At 33.8% G+C, this 13,239-nt stretch overlaps 1 pseudogene across 1 annotated transcript; it reads left to right on the top strand.

Moving 5' to 3' along the window:
* The first annotated feature begins 1,351 nt into the window (after positions 1-1,351).
* LOC144960510 (uncharacterized) lies at positions 1,352-7,115 on the top strand (annotated as a pseudogene). Its single transcript, XR_013642862.1, has 6 exons — positions 1,352-1,580; positions 2,138-2,208; positions 2,800-2,907; positions 3,222-3,310; positions 3,756-3,840; positions 5,044-7,115. The product of XR_013642862.1 is annotated as an uncharacterized LOC144960510 (transcript).
* Positions 7,116-13,239: the final 6,124 nt, after the last annotated feature.

Here is a 13,239-nt window from a genome sequence, read left to right as displayed (position 1 = left end):
CCTCTTCCCACTGCGAGGATGCGCCATTTTGTAAATACGAGTTAAGAAGAGAAAGTAAAATCGTGACCGGAAACAATCTAGTGCAGGAAAAATAATTGGAACTCTTCTGCTTTTCGTAAATTATTGCCGAATGGCATGAGACCCGAAAATATCTCAGAGCAAAAGGGAGACCATCCATGAAATCAATTGTATATATCTCGTTCTGTGATCAGGTTGTGCGAAACTTTTTCTATTGATACTAGACGACATTTCCAGTAGAGTGGAAGTGAAAATATCACGGGGCGAGTATAATGCCCCGTAAAAAAAGGGCCCCACAACAAGGAGAAATTTAGAAAAAAGGCCCGGTAAAAGCCGAACATCTTTATATATATATATATATATATATATATATATATATATATATATATATATATATATATATATATATATATATATATTACTAAATACTACGTTAGGTAGCCATTTGGGACACCTAACTCAGGTTTTCATAAGGTTTGTGCATTAGGTCACCCATTTTTCGGGCGACCTAACTCAAACGCATTCATCTTTCATACTCATGATGCAATGCCTATAAATAGCCCTGCATTGCTTTGGTCTGTGTCTTTACTTTCTATATTTCAATTTTAAAAGAATTCCAATCACGTAATAAAGATATATCAGTGTTTAATCAAGTTCGTAGTTATGTCACCCATTGTGTAAATGTCACTTACGTGACCCAGGCATGACACATGATATCTCACATGTTCGGATATATATCAAGGCGATTTCAAGGCTAGAATTTTTTTTTCAATCCAATTGATTTTTTGGGAAACAAATCCAAAACCAGAAATTTGACGAAGTAAGTTTTCTGGTCTCAACCTCAAGATATACATTTTTTCATCCAGCTTACGATGGCATCGCGATTTTCTATTTTACGACAATTGACCGAATCTTTTATTTTACGACAATCTATGACCCAAAACGAAAGCACTACGGGGAAACAGGGTTGCCAGTTTGGCATTTTAAATGCCAGATTCCAAAAATCTGGCATTTTTGAAAACCGTTTGGCATTAGAAAAATCATTTGGCATTTGGCATTTTCATTTGGCATTTTCTTTCTTGTATATTATACTTCAAATGACACCTTTTCTTAATTATTTCATTACCCCAACAGGAAATTTAGTATAATTCAAAAAAAAAAAAAAGAAAAGAAAACACGCAAGCCACCAGGATATGATAGTAAATTGTCTATCAAAAGTGAGTAGTTTTCTTAGTGGGGGTGGGAGTCAACAGACTTTGGCATTTTTTTGAGTGTTTTGGCATTTTTTGAGTCTTCCCCTGGCATTTTGTTGAAAAATAATCTGGCAACCCTGCGGGGAAAGAAGGAAAATGAAAGTAGCACAGAATTTGCGGTCTTCGACATGGAATTCTCGATTCTTGTCACCAGTAGACTTAGACTGTCTGTCAGTCCGTTTGTTGACAAGTAATTTATCAGTTTAATTCCATCATTTAGTAATTTCAACATGGCGGCATTGACTAGAAGCAAACGTTTGGTTGAACTTGGCATTCAACGAATGTTAATGTTGGAGTCCAGACAAAAAGGTAAGAGAAGAATAAGACTAAGAGACTAACTCTAGATAAAGATATACTCTTGCTTTTTCTAGAACTTAATTAAGATTTAGATTTATCAAGATGAATGATAATGTAGACCAATTTTCAGTCACTGTACTCTAGTCTAGTCTCAAAGGTTAGAGGAGAAGGCAATGTTGTTGTTTTTTCTTTGCCAGTTTTGTTTGTCACAGATAACATGAGAGACAAAGTGTCACAAAGTCAAAAGACAGCAAAAAAAAAAATGATAATAATAGATGACTCAAGACTAAAGATTTTTATGTGTATATATTATAGTCTCTATACTCTAGGCTAGTAGTAGGCTCTATGATGACTATGCACATTTACTACTCATTCTCATACTTTTATTATGAAATGTACGTTATTCATCGTCCACATAGATGAAAGCTTGGAATAAATTGGAAACAAAAACCAACTTTAAAGTTTTGTGCATGTCAATCAAGATAAACATAAGTTAGAGGAGGCGCATTTTGATTCTTAATTTTGTACTTAATTAATTAATCCTAAACTTTTATTCTCTTCCACAAAAGATGCTGAGCAAGAAGTGCCCTCCAGTTCTTCATCTCCCGTTCCCTCTGCTGACAGAGATATTGACCCAGATGTAAGATTGAAGAAAAACATTGTTTCTTTTTTAAAGTAGATTCTAGGCCTACTGTATTAAGATAAAATGTATTTTTTATGTTTGTTTTAAAGCTTCTCAAATACTTTTATACTTGAGTATTTAATATTTATTCATTTATCATTGTTTGATGCTGTCTCTGTGTATGTTAATGTTAGATATTCCATGCCTCAACCCCATTTAAAAAAAAAGAACTTATTTTCTCACACATGAAATGCTATAATAATGCAATGCTTATTACTTATAAAACCAGTGCTATTGAACATGTTATGCTAATCAGTCTTACGATTAGAATTATTAGTTACACATTTTGACAATAATTATTTAAAAAATAAAAGTTGTTACGATTAGTGACTGTCCTAGTTCTTTACAGGCTTCTCCCTATTCTCTCACTTTAATGGTGCATCATTTCCTAGGTCTAATGCTATGTCACATTGAAACCTATTTTCTAATCAAATCTAACCATATTTAAATAGAGCATTACCTGTAATATCAGATCACTTGGCAGGCACCATTACATTTCCATTTCTACATTTGAATCAATCAAAAACTTAATTTCTTTTATATCAACAGTTTGTTTCAGCACCGCCATCACAAACAAGTAGTGAGGATGAGGGGGAAGAAAGGCTTTCCAAATTGTCAGCTTTGAGGTTCAAAGAAAAGATCCTAAATTGGAATCAGGTACCTAATAGAACAGATCATTAATTGAAAAGCATATCTTCATCTCTCTGCCCTCTTCTTTAACATGTCATTTGTTCTGCATTACAGCTCCTTACTTAATCAAACATCTGTGTTTGTATTATGGATGATCACCTTGTACTGTTGCATTCGCTTAGCAAATTTCAGGCTAAGAGTTAGAGAGACATCCAAAAAAATTTTTGATGGAGAAGAGCGGTTAAATACTGCTTTAAACATGTCAAATCTTAATAAGTCGTGTAAGCAAATTTCTATGAAAAATCTGTCTGATGTGAACAATATTTATTTTGCATTCTCAGGATCCAATGCTGATTGACAATGCTGAAAGTAATTATTGCGAATCTGAAATTGTTGAATTTCATTCTGATGGATTGGTCGACAATATAAGGTAGGAAAAACCACTATGAGATACATTATCCTATTTATATAAATGATAATTATAAGCAGTCATTTATCGCTGTCTCCCCTAAGATCTAACCAATCTGTATATAATTTCTTAAAGTCACATAAAATACAGTTTCACATTATACAAAGCACATATAATAAGGTTGAGAACAGGTAGGAATATAAAAAATGCTGTCTAAAATGATTTATTTATTTCTTAAAAATGATAATTTTTTAAGTCAAACTCTGGTATATGTTAGTGTCCTCTGTTAAAATATTCCATGTTTAATAATAATAATAATAGGATATAACTCTTGATTTTTATCTTGATCATGATTGGAGCAACTAGATATCTACTTATGCTATTTAATCTAATTTTTACGAATTATATTTATTACTGATTACTACTATTTTGCATCAAATTTCTAATAAAAAGAATATGTCTTTAGGCCTGATGAAAAGTTACCAAATCCACAAGAAGTCCGTCTTGAACCATCCCAACTGAATGAAAATAGGAATGAAAGCAGTAATAAGGTTAGTCTTATTACTTTATTTGACGAATTGACTTTAGCGAAGGATAAACGTCTGTTTTGATTATGCAATATCAGAGGAACAATTTGAGTAAATTAGGTCTATATCTCCAATTTTTTAAATGTCTGCTTGGCAAGGTACATTTATGGTGCATTGCTTTACTAGCAGCATAAGTGTCAGGTGTACAAGGTGTTAATGAGTTTGGATTAGGAGATTAGAGTTGTGATTTTATTAAGAGTCATTAACTGGAATTTGTATAAAGAAGACTGACAGCTGGTCCAGCCAAACTGTATAGGTACATTAAATCCAAGTCTTTGGAGATGTTCTGTATTTAAACATAGAATGTTTCCTGCAAACAGTCTTTGTCTCGTGGTCTCAGGGATCAGGTTAAATGTAATGTAATTCATATTCTGAACGCAGGCTCTTCCATGGCACTATATTCAGTAACATCAATGTCAATCACTTAAATTTACACAAATTCACATTTTTGAATGTCTCTTCATGGTTAACGGTTTTAAGTTAAAATAACTATAATATAGTACACAGTGTTGATTGAAATAATTGTCCAGTGTGATGAAAGCCCATGTAGTATAAAAGATGGATCAGATTTGAATTATAGTCCCCTAGTTGTAGAATTATAGTGGCCGAGTGGTTAAGGCATTGCACTGTGTCCCGGAAGGACCTGGGCTCGAGCCCCGCTTCAGGCACTTTCGTTTTTTTCCTTGAACAAGTTTATTAACCCCCAATTTGCTCACTTGGACAACATAGGTGATCGTTGTTCACATCAGACATCTTGTTTGATGAGTTATCTATATTCCTTTGTGGAATGCTTAGGCGACGATATCTTATGATGTCGTGGCGAAAAAGGCATAATTAAAAAAAAAATTAATAACAAAAATTTAATTAGAAATTAGTGTGCAATTGTAAGAGGATTGAGATTCTGGGAGTCGAGCGTTTAGAAAGTGGCCATTATAAATTTTGATAGTTATTGGGAAGATGGTTAGATTTCATTAAGTATGTTTTTCGTGTTTTTAAGCCTACCTTCATAAATATCTGAACCTCAACACTCCTCTATCTAATTTATTTAATAGACATTATTTTTAAAAGGTGATTTGTCCTCAAGGATATTTTTTTCAAGCATTTATGAAATCACTGCTTATGGCATTATCATCTGGGCAATGAACTTTTCTTTGATTTACATTTCAGAAACCAAAACGAATGTGTAAGTTTTGTGATGAATTTCAAACCCATCTCACTCGTCATATAAAAAGAAAACACGGTACAGAGGAGGAGGTGATTTCTGCTTTGAAACTACTGAGCAAAGAGCAAAACAGAATGTTTGATACTATGAAAAAAAGCGGCATTTTTAAAGCAAATGCAGAAATTCATCGCAAAGATAAGCAAGCAACTTTAATAAGGGAGAGACGCCAAGGCAATGCTGCTACAGTAATGTGTTCTGGCTGCTTAGGCTTTTTTGATGGCAAAAATATATTTCGTCACAAAGAAAAGTGTTCTCGAGTGATGTCTTTGCAAGCTGGCACAATTAAAATGACTTCTTTGTCAGACTGTACAAAAGAAATAGGTGTTGATGTTGAGTTTAAGACCAATGTCATTGATAGGTTTAGAAAAGATGATGTTGGAGACATTTGCAGAACAGATTTAGTTGTATTGTTGCTTGGGAAAAAACAATGGGCAAGATCAGTAAAAAAGGAAAGATCCGTTATAATGGGTGAGATGAGACTGTTTGCCAACTTAATTTATTTATTACGAGCAGAGTCCGAAAACAAAAATGCCTCGGACCAGATGTGTTGGACTACAAACAATTCAATGTACTTGAAAAGGTTGTCATCAAATTTTGTGACAAAGATGATGGCCAAAAGGCCGGTTTGAAAGTGAGAATCGGATTTGTTCTAAAGAAGGCAGTCAACGTCATGAAAGGGTACTTTGTTATGAAAGGTGTATTTGAAAAAGAGCAAGATTTGAGCAGATTTATAGATGTCCTCAATCTGAATTGGAGATTTATCTTTTATTCAGCTCAAGTAGAATGTGAATTAAAACGGGGTGGTCTTCGTAAACCAGCAGCCATGCCATTGGAAGAAGATATTTCAACTTTCAGAAAATACTTGTTGCAGGAAATGGTAAATGGGATGGCTCAATTTGGTATCTGGGATAAACAGACTTTTATTTTCATGAGGAATATAATTTTGTCAAGGATAACCATGTTTAATGCTCGAAGAGGTGGTGAGCTAAGTAGGCTTACTTTAGCTGAGTAGAGAGATGCCATCACAGGTGCTTGGATCGATCCAAATTTAATTATGAATGTTGACGATCCAATGTAAAAATATTTGATCGATAATCTGAAACTGGCCTACCAAGCTGGCAAAGGTAATAGAAAACTTGTTCCTGTTTTGTTCCCAATGGACACAATAGAGCCTATAACAAAACTTCTAAGTGAGAGGATAAATTGTAATGTTTCTATTGAAAATACATATTTGTTTCCCAACACTGGTCAATCAACTGACCATGCCAGTGGATACCATTGCCTTCAGTCTGTTGGAAAACGTTGTCTTGGACTGAAGCAGCCTCACCTCCTGATTGCTGATAAGTTTAGACATAGAGTTTCCACCATGTTTGCTCAATTAGACATTCCAGAAGAACAAAGGACCATTTTTTATCGTCACATGGGACACTCTGAATCTTTCAATAGAAATGTGTACCAGTGTCCATTGGCAGTGACAGAAATCACAAAAGTGGGGAATTTCTTGTTGAACTCAGTAGATGATACACCACAGCCTCAAAGAGTTTCACATGAAGAAGGGGAAATCAGCAACTCAGATATTTGTTCTACAACATTACCTCAACAACATGAACTGTCCAGCTATCTTTCTGAGCAAGCAACAGTAAATGAACAAAATGTACAGCTTGCTGGAAATGGAAGCAAAAAATCACCAGACGTTACTCAACGTCAATATACAAAATGGTCTGATCACGAGTCCGATATTGTAAACTCTTACTTTAAGAAATATATCACAGATACCTCAAATAAAGGATGTCTTCCCAGCAAAAGAGATGTACTTGAATTTTTATCAAAATACAAAGTTCTTGAAGGTTATGAAAATAAGGCAACTTTGGTAAGAAACAAAGTCTTCAACGAGAAAAAGAAGTTCAGAAGTTTCTGTTCATAGCATAGATATGATACAAGACATAAGATGGGTGACAGGTGTATTAATTCTTGTCTTTGATGCTCATACATATATAATATACAAGCTTGGATCACCCTTCCCTGTTGGATGTAACAGTGTAAACATTTTCTGTAAATTGTAAGTGTGTTGATATTTGTCTTTTTTCTTTAAATTGCTGGTCTTGAATTAAATTTCTAGGTCTTGAATTTTAAAATTGTTTTTAGTGATAACCTGTAATCATCTAAAAGTTGACAGGATATCTAGTCAAATGTAAAATATTTCGCTTTGTCTTTCACAAAATTAAGAGTGGAAAACTGTTCAATATTTATAATGTTTGTTACAAGAATGATTGCATTGAAAATATTGAAAGTAACCACCATCTGGTAGGTATCGACTGCCTCATTATACTGTAAGACATACGTGCAGTCAACATGCTAAAGATGATGGCATCTGTGTTTTTGAGTGGATTTGATGAACAAATTCACCTTTTTAAAAAATAAAATAAAATCATCCAGATGTTTTATCAAAACAAAAATTCATACAAAGCACATTTATTTTATGTCGATTGTAAACACCATGCAATGTTGGTGATGATTGGTTCAATGGTTTGGGAGCCTTTTATGTATGATAAGGAAAAGTCAGATTTTCCAAATACATGGCAGATATCAAGTAACATTGCAAATCGTGTATTTTTGGTGTATGATTTCATCAAGTGTTTATGGTACAAATGTGTATTAAGTGACCCAATGGGTGACATAAATCATTTATTTTTAGTGGATAATTTCATCAACTCTTGTTTATGGTACAAATGTGTATTAAGTGACCCATTGGGTGACATAAATCATGTATTTTTGGTGTATAATTTCATTAAATGTTTATGTTACAAATGTGTATTAAGTGACCCATTGGGTGACATAAATCATGTATTTTTGGTGTATAATTTCATTAAATGTTTATGTTACAAATGTGTATTAAGTGACCCATTGGGTGACATAAATCATGTATTTTTGGTGTATAATTTCATTAAATGTTTATGTTACAAATGTGTATTAAGTGACCCATTGGGTGACATAAATCATGTATTTTTGGTGTATAATTTCATCAAACTCTTGTTCATGGGTAACATCACGTATTTTTAAAATATATGTTTATCTCATATTGGTTTTTAATAAATTTTTATTTTAAAATCAAAGTCGTTACCGTCATCATTTGTTTAATAAATGTGCTTATCTCTGTCCGTTTATACTTCTACTTCTATCGTTTGTGTTGGGTACTTGTCTGGATAGAATTTTTTTATGCTTACACATGTAGGTACATTCAATTTTCTATCAACCTAAGACAAGTGTGTTATTTACTGCTCGAATGTAATTGGTTGGTGCTTTAAACGATCATACTGGGATGGGGTTCCCGACCTCCCATAGTGAGCAGGGAGGTACTTACTGTGTCTTCTACCCCCCTATATCTGTTTTCCAATTGCTTTCTGTTTTTGTCTTGGAATGAGATTCTTAGTTTTGTCCTGACCCTGGCCGGAGCTCTTGGCTGGGAGGGAAACCGTCGATTGTATAGTCAAAGTTTTGGGAGATGATATTTTTTCCTTGTATATCTTCTCTCTTTTGTACTGTTATTTTTTTTTTAAATCTTTAACATATGATTTGTAAACATTTGAGTGTATCCCTCTTTGTGGGATCTTGTACGGGTGTCTGGATAAGACTTAGGTGATCTCAATCTAAGTACACTGATAGAATGTTCTTGGAATCTACATTTATTGTTCTCTATTTGAACCATTCCCATTTGCCCTATTTTTTCCTTAAGTCCTTTTAATTGTACATCTAGAATGTTTTTACTATCCAATTTTCTTCCTTTTTACTGGCGCTGATATATAACCTAAATGTGTTGCAAGCGCCGTAAAACCCTTAAAAACAAGCAAAGACATAAACAATCCAAAAACACCAAATATTGTCATGGGTAACCTAACTCACATTTTTATTGGAGTTCCTAACGTAGGAAATATACCATTGCAATTTGTGGGCTGCCTAAGTAAGTGAAAACAGTTAGTAAAAGTTAGGTCATCCAGTTAATTTTGTATCTCTTTTACTTTGTATAATTTTTACGCACATTTTTGTGGAATTATTCATTGTTTCATTTTGACATGTTTAGTGCCCCTGTGTGGCCGAACTTGTCTTTAATAAGAGATATATAGCTGGGTGACCTAAGTGATGTTTATACAATGGGCTACCAAATGTAGTAAATAGAATTATATATATATATATATATATATATATATATATATATATATATATATATATATTATATATATATATATATAAACATTTGAAATATAATTAAGATAGTTTGACTTCTACAACGTTGTTATCGAGCGTTGCTCTCATCAGGAAGTGGAAGTGAAAGTAGATTGTTGTGTTTTCGTATTTTTATAGATTCGTGTTTATGGAGGTTCGTAATTACATAAAAGGTGTTTGTTTCTATGTCTGCATGAGGAAGTTAGTTCATTTCTTCTGTTGAGTGTTGCTATGTTCGGTTTAGTGATGATGAAGAATTTTTCTTCCAAGCAGAGGTTGCAAATCTTAGAAGAGGGGGAGTACGACTGTGCTCTGGAGATGATTTTCCATATATATATATATATATATATATATATATATATATATATATATTATATATATATATATATATATATATATATATATATATTTATTGAATCGTGTTTGATACAAATATGGTACGAAAAGTGCTCGACATGTAGTAATGGAGCGAATTCATGGAAAATTTTATCTAAAGCAACAGGATACACACCAACATCAAAACAATGTAGCTTATGCCTGGAAGAGAAATATACTATAATCAAACACCCTCATGAAGCCACACTCAACACGAAAAGTGAGATTTACGGAACGTGTCCACATCGGCGTAAATTCTTGTTAATCAACTTTAAACCGGAACCACTTCAAGAAACAACAACAGTCAACAAAACAACTCAGTCCTGACGATGGCAAATTAAGCCTGAAACATTAATGTAGACTGTCTCAAACATTGTGGTAAATATTTTTAAAAATAATAAAAAATAATATATATATATATATATATATATAATATATATATATATATATATATATATATATATATATATATATATATATATATATATATATATATATATATATATGAGTGTTGGCGGGTACTTGTAGGTACGAAAGTGCTCGATAATGGTGGTTAGAGCTAATATATAAATGTAAATTTTCACTCACATTATTCTTGCCAAGACGATTTCGTTTCTGTGTTCCCACTTCATCAGTCGGCAGAATCCATTTGTAAGTCTTACAAATGGATTCTGCCGACTGATGAAGTGGGAACACAGAAACGAAATCGTCTTGGCAAGAATAATGTGAGTGAAAATTTACATTTATATATATATATATATATATATATATATATATATATATATATATATATATATATATATATATATATATATACTTAGGAGTTTTATTTGATACCAAATTAAACATGTCTGCCCATGTCACTAATGTAACTAGATCCTGCAATCTTTACCTTAGATCTATTGGTGCTATTAGAAGGCTTCTTGATATTGATACTACTAAACTTCTTGTGGTCTCTTTGATTCTTACCCGCCTTGATTATTGCAATAGCTTGCTCTATGGTTGTGATAATAATGTCATTAATCGACTCCAAAAGATACAGAACAAAGCAGCTCGATTGGTAACGTTATCTAAAAAGCGCGAGCATATAACACCGATTTTGGAGGACCTACACTGGCTACCTGTAAAGTTTAGAATTGAATTTAAAATACTCACCCATGTTTTCAATTGCTTAAACAATTCTGCTCCTGTTTACCTTCAGGAACTTATCCACCTTTATGAACCCAGTCGAAATTTAAGATATGCTAATTTTAATTTCCTAAGGGAACCCCCAAAATCGTTAGTATTTCATGAGAAATCATTTGACCACCATGCCCCCGACTGTGGAACTCCATCAATATTGAAACTAAAAATAGTGAAAATCCACTTATCTTTAGAAAACGATTAAAAACTGAGCTTTTCTGTAGGGCTTATAATTTGGACTCTTAGTATGTATTTTATTATAATATATTATGTTATCATCGAATTTGTGTGGTTTTTTAACATGTCAGTTCTATATTTGTGTATCATACATGTTGTGTTGATGTAAATCGCCAGTGAGCAATTCTAAATTGGAACTAGGCGCTATATAAGTTCATTATATCATTATGTCATTATATGTAACCCAACCCTTTATCCCGGTATTATGTATATGATACTTTTATATAGCACATTTTATCGGATTAACCATGCTCAAAGAGCTTCCCGATGTATTATTTAGTCCCCCATCAGTCCCTATGGAATCATAATATTTCCATTTCATACAGTACCAAACACCTGCTATTATCGTCTTTTGTGAACAAACAATTTTACAATACCCATTATTGCCTGTATCCAGGTACTACTCATTCACACCTGAGTTGAATGGAGCAATTAGTGTAAAAGTGCCAACTCTTTTACTTTTTACGTTTCCAATGGAACAATATTCCCTTTAAGGACTATTTTACATTCAACTTCATGTTATTATTTAAATCATATATCACATATTTTATCTCCCTTTCTCTCTCTCTCTCTCTCTCTCTCTCTCTCTCTCTCTCTCTCTCTCTCTCTCTCTCTCTCTCTCTCTCTCTCTCTCTCTCTCTCTCTCTCTCTCTTCCATTTCCTCTCTCTTCTTCTTCATTGATGGTATTACGATTGTTGTATTTTTGTGTGGTGTATCAGTTTATTTTTTGGTTCCATTTACCATTTTTTGTTCTTTTTTTTTCCACTTTCATGTATGTTGGCATCAAATTGTTGATTCATTGGCGAAAGCCTAAGATTGAATAAACTTTGAAATCTTTGAAACCTTCTTCATCTTTCCATCACTGTCCGTGTTTACTTTGCTATTCCTTTGTCCCAACACCGACATACATTTAGACCCAACCACGCTACCAATCAATGCACTATACTAATTATAACCCTAGCGTCGGGCACAGACCCGCGCCGTAAGATAAATAATAAAATGTCCGCAATTATATATTTTGGTTATGGTCGCCTAGTATTTTGACGTAAGTTAGACAGTAGCAGGCGATGACTATTTGTGACCCACCGTATCGAATCGGTATTATGTCGGGATCCACTCGGTAACGGAAATTGAATTCATAGCCACAAATATCCCACTTGTGTTTAATTTCTCTACGTTATGCTGGAGTATAAAGACTCTGTCTTGCATTGCAAAAACTTCTAAGCTCCAATTTCTCATTATTCTATCTCTAAATTCACTTTTTGGGGTCTGAATCATCCCCGACATAATACCGTTTTGAGACGGAGGGTCACATTTGAGACTACGGTGAGTCAGCCATTTGTCAGTTGTCAGTGGTTAGTTGCAATTTTTTTAAAAAAATACATGAGGCTATGGGGTCCAGTGGTATGAGTCTTGCCCTATGAACTGAAGGTCTAGTGTTCGAGACCAGCTTTGAGAGACACGTAGTTGAGTCCTTGGAAAAGGCTCTTTACTCACAATCACTCACCGTACTCGGCTGTTAAATGAGTACACGACCTTTAACACATTTGAATCTGTGGGCGATAAATAAAATGTACTACCGCCTAACAGGCGTCATGTCTCGCCCTACATGTTAATCGTTACTCATTGGCTGGGGAATACTTGTAAGGCGCTTTGAAAATACTAACGAAAGAGTGATAGTGAAGAGGCTTCCTGTAGGAACCTATACGAAGCCTCTCTATTTTCACTCTTTCGTTAGTTTTTTTCACGATCAAAGGCTTCAGGCAGCCCCTACCGTTTTCTACCTTTGACTCCCTCCTTATCAGCCATTTTCAGGATTTTCCCCCAAAATTCACACCCAACTGACACAAAAAGAGATTTTTCATCACTCAGACACAATAGCAGTGAAATTCTCGTCATACATAATTTCTTTAGCAAAACATGCTCTACAACAAACACATTGTTTATTTTCTTTAAATGTTATGATGTACACAATAAATATGAATAAGAAAAGTGTTGGTTGTATCGTAACGAATGTGACGATTTTCCTGTAGTTGATGAGGAGGGGGGGGGGGGGGCTAAGGCACATGGAGGACGTAAAGTGTATAGATAGTTCGAAGATGGCATCACTCCGGTCTTTGTTATT

This window comes from Berghia stephanieae, chromosome 15 (genome assembly GCF_034508935.2).
Source record: "Berghia stephanieae isolate SIO BIC M18660-M18661 chromosome 15, UCSD_Bste_1.3, whole genome shotgun sequence".
NCBI classification, from domain to species: domain Eukaryota; kingdom Metazoa; phylum Mollusca; class Gastropoda; order Nudibranchia; family Aeolidiidae; genus Berghia; species Berghia stephanieae.
This window is presented reverse-complemented; position numbering and strand designations above follow the sequence as displayed.